Raw genomic sequence first — 13,709 nt, 5'->3', positions numbered from 1 at the left:
TAAATATTAAAAATAGATAGAGAGTTAGCAGCTAACCGTCTGAGGAAAATTTCATATTTTTAAATTTTGGACTAAATTAAAAAGGTTTTGAGAACATTGAAATTTATAAGTATTATATTCAATTTTAAAAAGGACTTCTTTGAAAAATATTATTATTGTTTGGGTCATATCATAATTTTAAAAAATTTTGGAAATAATAAGCATTATTTTAAAATTTTAGATTTGGGTCTGTTTGTGAAATTTTATGACGTTGTGGGTTATATTACAATTATAGAAAGTTTTGGGCAAATTGTAATGTTAGTAAATAATATTACTGTAGCGAATTCAAATTTTAATGGTTACTTTGACTATATTGAAGCAGGGAGCCGACTAATTAAGGGTCTAGCTGCTTGCTGGAATTTGCTTATAACGGCTAATTTTTGTGCTAAATCTATATGAACTTAAATCCAACTTCATTTTAAAGATTTTTGCAAGTATAAACAAGTGTAAACAACATATTTCGAGCTTTCAATTAGCAAATCATCATAGATTAAATTTTCATTGAGCTATTATTTGTATATCCGCTCTAAAAGAGAGTTTTTATTGTAATCCTTTTTTCTCATCAAATTTGTGAGTATATAAGTGTGAGAAACATTTGAGCGAAGAGATTATGAGATAATCTCTTGATTGTAAAGGTTTATTGACACCTTAAAAGTCAATTGTAAAGAACTTGAAGCCTTGGGAGGCTTAGATAGTGAAATCAGCAAGCATGGTTGGCTTGGAGGCGTGGACGTAGGTAGGGATTGCCGAATCACGTAAAAATCATCGTATTTTGTCTCTCTTCCTTTATTCTTTTATTATTGTGCTTTATTAAATTTATTATTATTTTATTTCATTAAGACAATAGATTGAATTGTTGTGTGACTTGTTTAGCTTAAGTTATAAAATCTCAATTCACCCCCCCCTCTTGGGTTGCATAACTTGCATTTCAATATATGCACAGCAGAAATAGAAGTATGGTAGTTTAAATAAGACTGACATTGGAATTTTCGCTCCTTCTTATTTCAAGGACACAACCTTTTTCAAAGGCTATGTTATATTAATAGAGGTTATTAGTTGAGCAAATTGGCCTATGCATTCACTTGCCTCATCTGTTTCAATTTTCTCCACATTACCTACGTTCTCTCCCAACTTTTGAATGGGATTTCTATCTATTAGCATTATAGTTATATTATGAATATGTACCCAAAATGATGTATGCGTGAAGGATTTTTTCTTTACGTCCCTAATACCAATTGGTCTGTAGGGCTCTATCAAAGTGCCATTGACCCCCATAAACACCATTTTCTTTTCTTTTTTAGAGGCAAACTTGAAGATGAATATATCATCACCCATGCTTTCAATCTTTTCTTCTTTTACCGTTCTCTAAGCTTATTGCATTGCTGCTCTCAACCCCTTTTTATGGATTCTTTATGTGAGTAAGACCTTGCCACTAAGTAGTTTACAATGATTTTGTTTTTCCTTTTATCTTTATTCTTCCTATAAAATGTTACTGTTTCCTCTTGTTTTTCTAAGACAATTGCACATTAAATCTGTTGTATCCATGTTTCACTGTAGTTTTACCCAGCAATAAAGACCTTTTCACCAACCCTTATATGATTGTAATTAACAAAGACTAGTGAATAATAACTTATCCTAAGCCTATAATTGAAAGCTTTAAAGAAATGAGTAAGGAAAAAAAAAAGAAAAACCCAACTGGTGGGTGCCTAAAACCAAGCTATAAAGGGGTCAATCGACTTTCATTCTAGTACTTCTATAGAAAAAAAGTTCTATAGAAAAAAGACCCCCTAATAATTGTACTTTGATTGATTTCACATATTCGTATCAAGAGAATTAGTTAAATGTTTGGTAAAATTTATTTTTAAAAGTACTGTGAATTTTAAAAGTAGTTGTATGTGTTTGGTAAATCTTATTGTTAAATTGTTGTAAGAATGTAAATAACTGAATTGGACATCATGTTGAATAAAATTTATTTAGACATTTATAAACATGTACATGCATACCTACATAGATACATACATATATATATATATATATATATATATATATATATATATAATATTTTTATTATGTATATCTAATAATTAATAACTAAAATATATATCTTATATATTTAATTTTTTTTTCTATCTCAATAGAATTGGTAATAACAATAATTCATAAAATTTAGTGATTTTACTTCCTAATTAATGAGGATGATTTTGGATGTTTATAATATATATGGAGATATATTCTAATATATATATAGATATATATTGAATTGTATTAAATAGTAAAACCAATTATCAAAATTAGATTTTGAAAATGTTCTCCTTCTCTAGTTTTCAAAATTTGTTGTAAGGTAGATAGTGTAATTTTGTCAAAAGTGATTTTTGAAAAAATTTACCAAACATCAAAATTAACTTTTAATCTTTTAAAATCAATTTTGAACCTCCTAAAAGCAATATCAAATGGGCCGAAGATGTAAACTTGTAACTATTTCTATCACCTTCCTTTTCTTTTTTGGTTAAACCAACTATGTAGTGCTCTACCTCTTTGTATTAAAAGCTACATTTTTATGGCATTAGGTTATAGTTTTTTATAAAAGCTAACTAAAACAAAATGAATACTACATCAACTCTTTATTGTGACATTTTCTTCCTCAAAAACTATATAAATAGAAAACAACACCATCGTTGTGATTTCAAAACGGCATCGTCCATCACGTTTCTCTAAGCTTTAGAAGGTTCGAGATTGAAGCACAATTACCTAAGTTGTTAAGTATTTCTCACAACAAGACTGCAGTAACTGAATGACGTTGTGGTACTTTTGAATGTGTTTTGGTTTGAGTCATTTATATAATTTTATTTTTGTTCAAATCTATCAATATCAATTACGCTTGTTCAGTAAAAATAAAAACAACACAAGTTTATTATTTTCACCATATCGCAACGATTGTTTTTAAGTGAACACTATCGTGTAAAGATTTACTAGTCTCAAGTTTATATAAGACGTTATTTTAAGATTCTAAAAATTTATTATTTTAGAATTTATTAATCCCAATTTACAGTCGTTTGACAATTTTATTTTTAATTAGAGTCAATTACAGCATGTGTTTTATAATTTTATTTGCATTATAATTGTGGTTTAGTTTCCTTTTTAAGTTAAATTGAGAAAGTAGGTTTGCCCTATTATAAATAGATAGGTTTTGTTATTGTTTCCAAAACTTTGATTAATAAAAAACCCTCCTTTAAAATTTCTTTCGGAATATCTATCAAAATCTTTCTAGCAGAGTCATTGGAATTAGAGAATCATCTAATCTCGCTTAAAGCATTATTAAATTCTCGTTGAGTCTTTTGGATTAGAACAAGATCCAATCATGCTTCGGTTGTAATGTAACATAATCAAATTGGCTAGGTTTGGTACTAGAACAATATCTTGTGTTTATCTATCATTAATCCATTTTTGCTCCCACACTCTGTCAATTAGTAGCAGAGAAATTTTATAGGAATTGTACAACTTTCCTAGCTACCCACATCCATTCCCACCAAATCCATTACTAAAGAAAAAAAAAAGAGAAAGAAAAATCTCAAAATTTTAAAGATCTTAGCTGCCACACCAATCCACAGCTGCCGCTAGTATAAACACTTTCAATTATCGTAGTGGAGCCAACTGCTACCACCCCAAGATTGCCTAGCCTTCAGCAACCAAAACTTGACTAGCATCTGCCCTTGATTAGCTGCAACTTTCCATTACCAAATTGTCCACCATCAGACCTTATCACTGGTAATAATCACTAGTACAAGAATCCCCAACCTTTGCTAACCAAACCTAACTGTCTGCCGTTTTTTGCCAACTCCAAATTTGCTACACAAGCAACCCTTAAAACCCATGAGTTTTACAGCTTCTATCTACCTCCACTGCCACAAGCTGACCTTAGCTACCATCACTGTTGTCTTTTTCACTGCTAACCTTATTAGATTCAATCATTGCCACTTCCGAAGCATGGCCACCAGTCGTCAGCAGCACCAAACCTTCAAAGTCAGGTCATTCACAATTTTTCTACTACTTATATCTTTAATTTGAGGAAACAATGATGAATATAGAGTATTAGGGTTCATATTTTCTCCTTAAGTTTGAAGATATTCGAGATTTTGATGGTATTCCTAACGATATTTTGACTAGATTTGCATGATTGATTATTTTCTTGTGTCATACCAAAAGTTGTTCTCTCTCGTACATCATATAAGTGTACAGGAGATGCTTTAGATTGGTAGGAACAACTACAGGAATCACAGATTCGACAAGGATAAGATAAAATCAAAGAATGGTTTGATATGAGACAATTGATAGAAGACCATTTTGTTCATTGTGATGATGTTAAGTCATCTTTTTTACACCAATAAAAGTAAAAGATGACGAGATTGTTGATCTATTTGAGATTTTTAAAGAAGAGGTACAAACTACTTTGATTTGAGCATTGAGCCTAATAGTACAATTGATACAACCTGGCCAATTGTTGTGAATCAGATCGAGCACAATGAGACAGCAAGGGAAGAGACCCAGCCTGCAGAAATGGAAGAAGTCCAACCCGTGAATGAGACACAAGCTAGAGAGCAGCTCAAGACAGGTTTAGCTCGCGCGAGAAAGAAACCAGGATGGCTCAAAGACTTTGTCATTTGAGGAATGTTCGAGAATGCTTGAGAGATTATAATAACGAATATTGTTCTGTTTTCAATTATTATTTTGTTGTTATCAATTTTATTCTATTTTAGTTAGTTAAGGGTGCGTGGCTGTTTTTGAGAGAGAGAATATATTGTACTATCAAAGGGACCCGTGGGGGATATCAAAAAAAGTAATATATCATTTTGTCTTTTTTCAGCTTCGTCTTCTTTCTCTTCTCTGCAATTCCCCTGTCCCTTTTCTCTTTCTGCAAATTCTTTTCCCCACAGATTGGAGCCTGCACTCGCCCAAAGAGTGTCGTAACAACTGGTGCTTTCATTTCATCTCTTCACACAAAAAAAAAAAAACAAATGTCTCTCATAGAACCAACGACTGATTCAGCAGTTCTCTCCACCATGAAGATGCTCATTGAAAATCAAACGCTTGCTGTTCATCAGACCTTACAACAATATATGTCCACGGTGGATTCTCGATTTGAGGAGCTACGTTCCCAAATCAATGGTTCTGTCGGAGCGTCAGTGGGTTCTTCCCGCCCAATGGCATCGGAACCAACGTCTTCAACTGTACTGTCAGGTGTTTCGGATATCTCTCCTCTGTTGCGTTCTATGAAAATGGATGTCCCAAAATTTGATGGCACTGATCCGAATGGTTGGGATTTTCGAATCAATGAGTTCTTTGATTTTCACGGCACCCCTGACCAGTTACGCCTTCGTATTGTATCTTTTCACATGGAGGGAAAAGCAGCAGCATGGTATCAATGGATGAAGGCCAACAACTTGCTGAGCACTTGGCAGAATTTTTTACTCAATCTTAAGCAAAGATTTAGTACATCCATGTATGAAGATCATCAAGGTAACCTCTCCAAGCTCTCCCAAACGTTGACTGTTGCTGATTTTCAATCTGCCTTTGAGGATTTGATGAACAAGGTCACGGGCATCTCCGAGCCATTGTTGGTTAGTTTCTTTATCACGGGCTTAAAACCCAATATCAGACGAGAATTATTATTTGCAAGACCCACATCTCTCATGGAGGCTTTTGCTTTAGCCAAAGCTTATGAGGCACGGTCGGAAGAAATCAAGACCTCTAGCCGTTCTTGGACAAAGTGGACACCCTCATCTACTCACACCCACCAATCCACCATTACTGCCTCCCCACAACCTGCATCATATAAAACCCCAACAACAACTCCTCTTCCTAGTTTGTCAGCCACTAAACAACCACCTCAACCCCCATTATTGCCTACTCCCACCTTGCCCATTCGTCGATTAACTCCAGCCGAATTAAGAGAGAAAAGAGACAAAGGGCTCTGTTACAACTGTGACAAAAAATATAGCGCCACACATCGCTGTCGTAGCAAGTTTTTGTTATTAATGGGTACAGATGATGAAGATGATGAGCCAAGTGAGGACGCTTTTAGTCATGCACAACCAGATGAAGTAGTCACAGCGGACATATCTAGTTTGAATGCCTTGGCTGGGCAAACTAATCCACGATCTTTAAGGGTGCTGGGCACCGTTGCCAGCTATCAGTTTTAGGTGTTAATTGACAGTGGCAGTACCCACAATTTCCTTAAGCCGCCATTGGCTGAACGCCTTGGCCTTTCCGTTCAAGCTATACCTCCTTTTTGAGTCTACATTGGCAATGGCGATTTTCTTACTTGTCGATTTCTCTGTCCTAAAGTGCCTATTAATATGCAGGGGCATGAATTTCTTTTGGATTTCTTCCTTTTGCCAATCGAAGGCCCTGATGCTGTCCTTGGGATTCAATGGTTACAAAGCTTGGGAAGAATTTCTACGGATTACTCCGAGATGACGATGGAGTTTCAATGGGAGGGAAAATCTGTCATTTTACGGGGAGACCCAATTCCAAACCCGAATTTAATCTCTTTTAACCAGTTTCATGCCTTGCTATCTAACTCCAAAATCGACAGCTTATTTGAACTTCATTCTTTACCAACTGAGCCATCAGCCACTCACACATCTACCAACACATTGCCGGATAATGACTTCGAATTTCTGAGGTCGTTGCCTGAACCAATTACTACTCTCCTAAAAAAATTTAAGGCATTATTTGCTCCACCCACTGGCCTTCCCCCTCAACGGCTATTTGATCACAAAATACACCTCATTCCCAATTCCAAACCAGTCAACGTTTGCCCCTATCGGTATCCTTATTTTTAGAAACCGAAATGGAGAAATTGGTGAGAGAAATGTTAAATCAAGGCATCATAAAACCCAGCCAAAGCCCGTTTTCTTCGCCGGTAATGCTAGTAAAGAAAAAGGATGGCTCATATAGATTCTGTGTGGATTACCGCGCTGTGAATGCGGTGACGGTGAAGGACAAATTTCCCATCCCCACCATTGATGAACTATTTGACGAACTTGGCGGTGCTAGGATTTTCAGCAAACTTGATCTAAGAGCCGGTTATCACCAGATAAGAGTTCACAAGAGGGATACTTATAAAACAGCGTTTCGTACGCATGATGGACACTACGAGTTTCTTGTTATGCCGTTCGGTTTGACCAACGCGCCGTCCACTTTTCAAGCAACAATGAACCAACTATTCGCTTCCTTTTTACGTAAATTTGTTATTGTCTTTTTTGATGATATCTTGGTCTATAGTGCATCATTGGCTGAACATGTGCATCATTTGGAGCAGGTCATGAGTTGTTTATACACATCTCAATTTTATGTCAAATTCTCCAAATGTTTATTTTGTCAGGAATCAATTGATTATTTGGGCCATATTGTGTCGGCTCGAGAAGTGCATGCTGATCCGCAAAAGATCACAGCCATGGTAGATTGGCCCTTGCCTAAATCGGTGAAGCAACTGAGAGGGTTCTTGGGGCTGACAGGGTACTACCGACGTTTTATTCAAGGCTATGCAACCATCGCAGCTCCTCTCACTGAGTTGCTTTGTAAGGAGGCTTTTCATTGGAACCTGGCAGCTACTCAAGCTTTTCAAGCATTAAAGAAGGCTCTTGTGGAAGCCCCTGTACTACACTTGCCAAATTTTGCCTTGGAGTTTGTCATTGAGACCGATGCTTCTAATGTCGGGATCGGTGCTGTGCTAATGCAAGCCGGGCATCCGCTATCTTATTTTAGCAAAAAGTTGGGTCCTCGAATGCGTGCATCCTCAACATATTTGAAGGAATTATATGCTATTGTAGCTGCAGTTCAAAAATGGCGTCAATACCTCCTTGGCAGATTTTTCCTTATACGAACTGACCATAAAAGCATAAAGGAACTATTTCAACAAGTTATTCACACCCCAGAGCAGCAATTTTACATTCGTAAGTTGATGGGATATCAATTCAGAATCGATTATAAAGCTGGTACCTTCAATAAAGCTGCTGATGCTTTATCGCGAATTCATAGGGACAACGTGACTGAAGAACCCAAACCAACAACTCTCTGTTTGTCGTTTGTAAGCCAACCTTCTAGTGAACTATTGACAAATCTGCACAAGGAAAATTGCTCTCTTTCTGATATGAAACAACTCCATCAGAGGTATGCAGCCGGTTCACTTTCTTCTGCCTTCTCAGTTCAAGAAGGGTTCCTGCTATTTCGACATCGATATTACCTCAGCCCCAACTCATCATTAAAAGTCGTGCTACTCAAAGAGTTTCACGAGACACCTATGGCAGGCCATGCTGGTATTAAAAAGACATTGGTACGTCTTTCATCGACTTTCTTTTGGCCTAAGATGAGGGAAGATGTTGAGCAACATGTAGCTACTTGCCTTGTTTGCCAGCAAATTAAATACTCAACTCAAGCGCCGGCGGGTCTATTACAACCCTTGCTTGTCCCTTCATTAGTTTGGGATGAGTTAACCATGGATTTCATTACAGGGCTGCCACTTTCGAGAGGATTTGAAGCAATTCTGGTTGTTGTGGATCGTTTATCAAAGTCAGCTCACTTTGGAGCCTTGCCTTCTCAATTTACTGCCATCAAAACAGCAGCTTTATTTGCTGACATGGTTGCAAAATTACATGGATTTCCTAGCTCTATAATTTCATATCGTGATCCTATATTCATGAGCAACTTTTGGCAGAAATTGTTTGATTTAAGTGGTTCACAGTTACGGCACAGCACGGCTTACCACCCCCAAACGGATGGTCAATCCGAAGTAGTTAATCGAGGGCTTGAGCAATATTTACGAGCCTTCTCACAAGACAAGCCACAGACATGGTCTTCATTTTTAGGCTGGGCTGAATTTTGCTACAATACTAGTTATCACAGCAGCTTGCGAATGACTCCCTTTCAAGCCCTTTATGGTCGTTTTCCTCCCACAATTCCAAGTTACTCAAGGGGCTCTACTTCAATCCAAGCTTTAGAAGACATGTTAATTGAGAGGGATGCCATGCTTTGCTCATTGAAAGAGAACTTACGACAAGCTCAGCATCGAATGGCTCAAAAGGCTAATTTACATCGCCGAGAAACTCAATTGCAGGTAGGTGATAAAGTGTTGGTGCACCTTCAGCCATATCGCCAGACATCAGTTGCTAAGCGCTCATCTCATAAGCTGGCAAGGCGCTATTATGGACCGTTCACAGTGGTAGAGCGTATTGGACCCGTTGCTTACAAGTTAGAGTTACCCACAAATTGTAGAATTCACCTGGTGTTCCATATTTCCTTACTAAAACCTTATGTGGGAAACTCCCCCATTGATGTTTATTCACTGCCTCCAGGAAGTGTGGATAACAAGCCCCTGTCATCACCAATTGCAGTATGTGCTGAGCGAAAGATACTTCGACAAGGCAAAGAAATTCCACAAATTTTGGTGCAATGGTCTGATAGCTCACCAGAAAATTCAACTTGGGAGGACTTTGAGGAATTTCGTAAACTCTACCCTGCACTACACCTTGAGGACAAGGTAAGCTTTCAAGGAATGGGGAATGATACAACCTGGCCAATTGTTGTGAATCAGATCGAGCACAATGAGACAGCAAGGGAAGAGACCCAGCCTGCAGAAATGGAAGAAGTCCAACCCGTGAATGAGACACAAGCTAGAGAGCAGCTCAAGACAGGTTTAGCTCGCGCGAGAAAGAAACCAGGATGGCTCAAAGACTTTGTCATTTGAGGAATGTTCGAGAATGCTTGAGAGATTATAATAACGAATATTGTTCTGTTTTCAATTATTATTTTGTTGTTATCAATTTTATTCTATTTTAGTTAGTTAAGGGTGCGTGGCTGTTTTTGAGAGAGAGAATATATTGTACTGTCAAAGGGACCCGTGGGGGATATCAAAAAAAGCAATATATCATTTTGTCTTTTTTCAGCTTCGTCTTCTTTCTCTTCTCTGCAATTCCCCTGTCCCTTTTCTCTTTCTGCAAATTCTTTTCCCCACAGATTGGAGCCTGCACTCGCTCAAAGAGTGTCGTAACAACAATCAAGTTTGTGAGCAAAATCAAGTTGAAGAGACCCCAATAATGATTGACTTGATTATGCCTATCCACGTTTAAGATAAGAAGGTTACTCTTGAAGAAGATTTGGTTGCAAAGATAAAGTTAATTGGCAAGAATATTGAGCAAGATTTGGCAAAAGCTTGGAAGTGATTCGTTCATACAAGACTTCAGCTTCTCGAAGAGTTACTCATAAGTGCAAGAAAAAGATAAAGCATGGAGAATTTACAGTTTCGAGAATGATTGATGAAAAAGGCCATAAGCTCAAGCTCAAAGATGCATTGATGTTTCACTTCAAGTTTCATCCTCCGGATAAGCTGGAGGACGAGCTTTTTTTAGAGAAGTGAAGCTTGAGGTTGGATATTATTTTAAGATTTTAGAATTTTTTTTAGGTCTTTTGATATTTTTTATTTTTAATTAGAGTTAATTATGGTATGTGTTTTAGTCTTTTATTTTCATTATACTAGTGATTTAGTTTTCCTTTTAAGTTAACTTGAGGAAATAGACTTACCCTCTTATAAATAGGGAAGTCTTGTTATTGTTTTCATAATCTTTTGATTAATAAAACCCCTCTATTATAGTTCTTCGGGTTTATCTATCAAACTCTCTCGGATAGAGTCATTTAGATTAAAGTATCATATAATCTCGCTTAAAGTATTGTTAAAATTTAATTGAGTTGATTAGATTAGAATGAAATCTAATCCCGCTTCAAGTATAGTGTCTAATGTTTATCTATCATATCAATCCACTTCCGCTACCCCGCTTCATCACAAGTATGGCAGACAGAAAAACTAAGTGACGATCTTGTGTCAGAATCCTCCTGGATGTTATGAGATTCGATACTAATTCTCTAAAATCAATTTGAAATTGGTACGAATATCGAATAAAATCTTGCCCCGATTAATGATATGGGGCAGGATCGAGCAGTCTATGAAGTTGTTGTTTTGCGATCACAGGCTTTGGTAATAATACTTACTTCCAACTGTTTTTCTTTTTCTTTTATGTTACATTATATGAACAACAATAACGATCGAAGCCGTCAAAGAGAAATACTTGTGTGTGCATTGTGAATGTGTCATTGTTAGTTCGATTAAGGCTCAATAATTGATGAAAGCCATTGGACACTAGTAATTGAGTCATTGGTAGTAGAGATGTTATAGAAAGAAACACTAAGGATGAGACATGCTCAATAATCTTCTTAACAGAGAAGAGAAAAGGGAAAAAAAAAACAACGATTCTGCGCATCCTCGACTCCGTTTAATTTTTTCTTTTAAACGTCTATTGCCTAATTTTTTTCAAAAAAAAAAAAAATCATATAGCCTATAGTCTTTTTCTCGGTAATGTGCCCTAAAATTAAGACCAAATACAAGGTTTTGACTTTAAACTATTTTAAGGAGGACAAAACTACATTATGGGCGAATATTTCGATACTTATTATTATGGATCAATACTTGCATGGATGCGAAAGTATCAGTAAACATTAACGGTACAGTTATTATGGATCCTTAGATTTAAATGTTTTAATCTTAATCATTTATTTAATATAATAGAAAAATAATTAATTAATGAACAGATAGCAGGTAACTTACAAGTTGCAAGTAATTTCAAAAGTTTGCTTCACCTTTTCCATTTGTTTTTATGCTTTATTTCAGCTTTGCGTTATCTATTCTTTTCATTTCTATTTTTATTTTAATATTTGGTCAGTCTTGAAACATCAAGTATATATATATATACCAAGGGACTTTTTTTCATCTTGCTCTTTAGCGCCCCTCTACCCCTATCATATTAGTTAAGTGGTAAAATAATTCAAGTTTCGCCCTTCGACAATAGTTAATTCTTACTTACAAACTTTACGCACAGAGACTATTTAATATTCAAGCCCCGTAATTTATTTCAATTAAGCCATTGTTAAAATGTTTTGTGAATTAAAAAGTTAGAAGAGTTAATCGCGGCTTGGAGTCTTTCCCTCAGAAAGTGGATATTGATCGAGCGGGACAGGAACTCTGTTGGCTAACCATTCGGGAGAGAAATACTGCTTTGATGTTTGAACACCATGTATAATCAACATCCATCTTTCGCTCAAATTCAACTACCAAGGTTTCCTGTGGGTTGTGCTTGGCTGATAAAAACCAACTAGTATAGTTAGGGTTCAGTCTTAGATATAAGTTGAAGTACTTGGAAAGTAATCATTGATAATGTCTTGCACACCCCCACCTTCTCTGTTACTTTCTCAAAAGTAATCCAATTTGATAATAGGCGTCTAATTTATAAGGATTCACTATCAAATTGATTTGAATAACAAAAACAATTCAGATTAGCACAGAAGTGTGTTATAGAATAAACAATACTTGTGAAGAATCCAATTTCAAATAAAAGAATTTCAAATATTGTGTTCTATCGTATCTCTTTTTATTTTTTATTTAAAATAACTATTTTAACCAATTTATTAACCGGTTATATTATTTTAAAAATAATGTGCACCTTTCATTAAATTCAACGGTATTTATTTTTTACATTAGTAATACCGTAAAAAAATTACAGCATTATAGAAAAATCCAAAAAAAAAACTACTTGCACAAACCACTTTATCGCATATAGAATGCATTTAGTAGTTCTGAAATTTCACTAATTTATTGTAAGTTTTAACCGAATAGTAGTTGGCTAGCATGTAATCGGCCCATTTCCGAATTGGCAGGTTATGCCGCAGCAATTGCTGTGCGTCATTTTCATTTTTTGGATATTATTCAATAGTCATGTGGGTACACAACAAACAAGTGGGTTTCCTTCTCATCTCTGTTGTAAGAGTGGCGCAACCTGTGAAAAGAGCCAAAAATTCATCTAAAAAGTAATCAGAATTCATAAAATTTCGCTTTTAGTATTTTCATATCAACTTTTAATTTTTTCTCCTCCTTTTCATTTCTTTGCTTAAAAAATTTTAAAAAACATAAAAACTAAGAAGGATTCAATAAATTCAAAAAAATAATAAACAAAATAAAAACTAATTGAAATTAATGTTAAGCACTTATTGTGAGGAATCCTTGTAAATGAGTAAATGAGTAAATGACCCATTGCACATACCAGTTGAAAAAAGAAAATTAAATACTTATTCTATTTGAAAAACAATGATACTGATAAGACGTAATTTTCTTTTTTTTTTTTTTCTCAAAAAAGTTGGAAAGCGATTTCTGTTGTGAGATGGAGGAGATATTTGGTGGCCAAAACTGCTTCCTTAATGGGTATGAATTTGTTGAGATAATGAAGCAAATTTCATTTGGACCTCTTTGTTTCTTCATCGCTCTGACAATTCCTACATGCTTAATCATGATGATGGGTTTATCATATATAGCTTATTGAATTTTCAATATATGTGTTAAATAATTATAAAAATAATCTGGGTGAGAGGATTTGAGAGACAGTCGAAAGATAATATTGACATTTTTGTGATTCTCAACTCAAGAAGATTTCATTACAATGATGCAAAAGTCGGTTTGCATTTCGTGCATGTTCTGGGAATCTTAATGGGTGTTTTGCAACTCTTATCTTACTTTCAACACTTTTTTTAATATTATATAAAATACAACTAATTTCAATAATGTAGAAATT

The sequence above is a fragment of the Citrus sinensis genome, chromosome 1, assembly GCF_022201045.2.
Source record: "Citrus sinensis cultivar Valencia sweet orange chromosome 1, DVS_A1.0, whole genome shotgun sequence".
NCBI classification, from domain to species: Eukaryota; Viridiplantae; Streptophyta; class Magnoliopsida; order Sapindales; family Rutaceae; genus Citrus; species Citrus sinensis.
The sequence above is the reverse complement of the archived record's forward strand: the minus strand, read 5'-3'. Positions refer to the sequence as shown.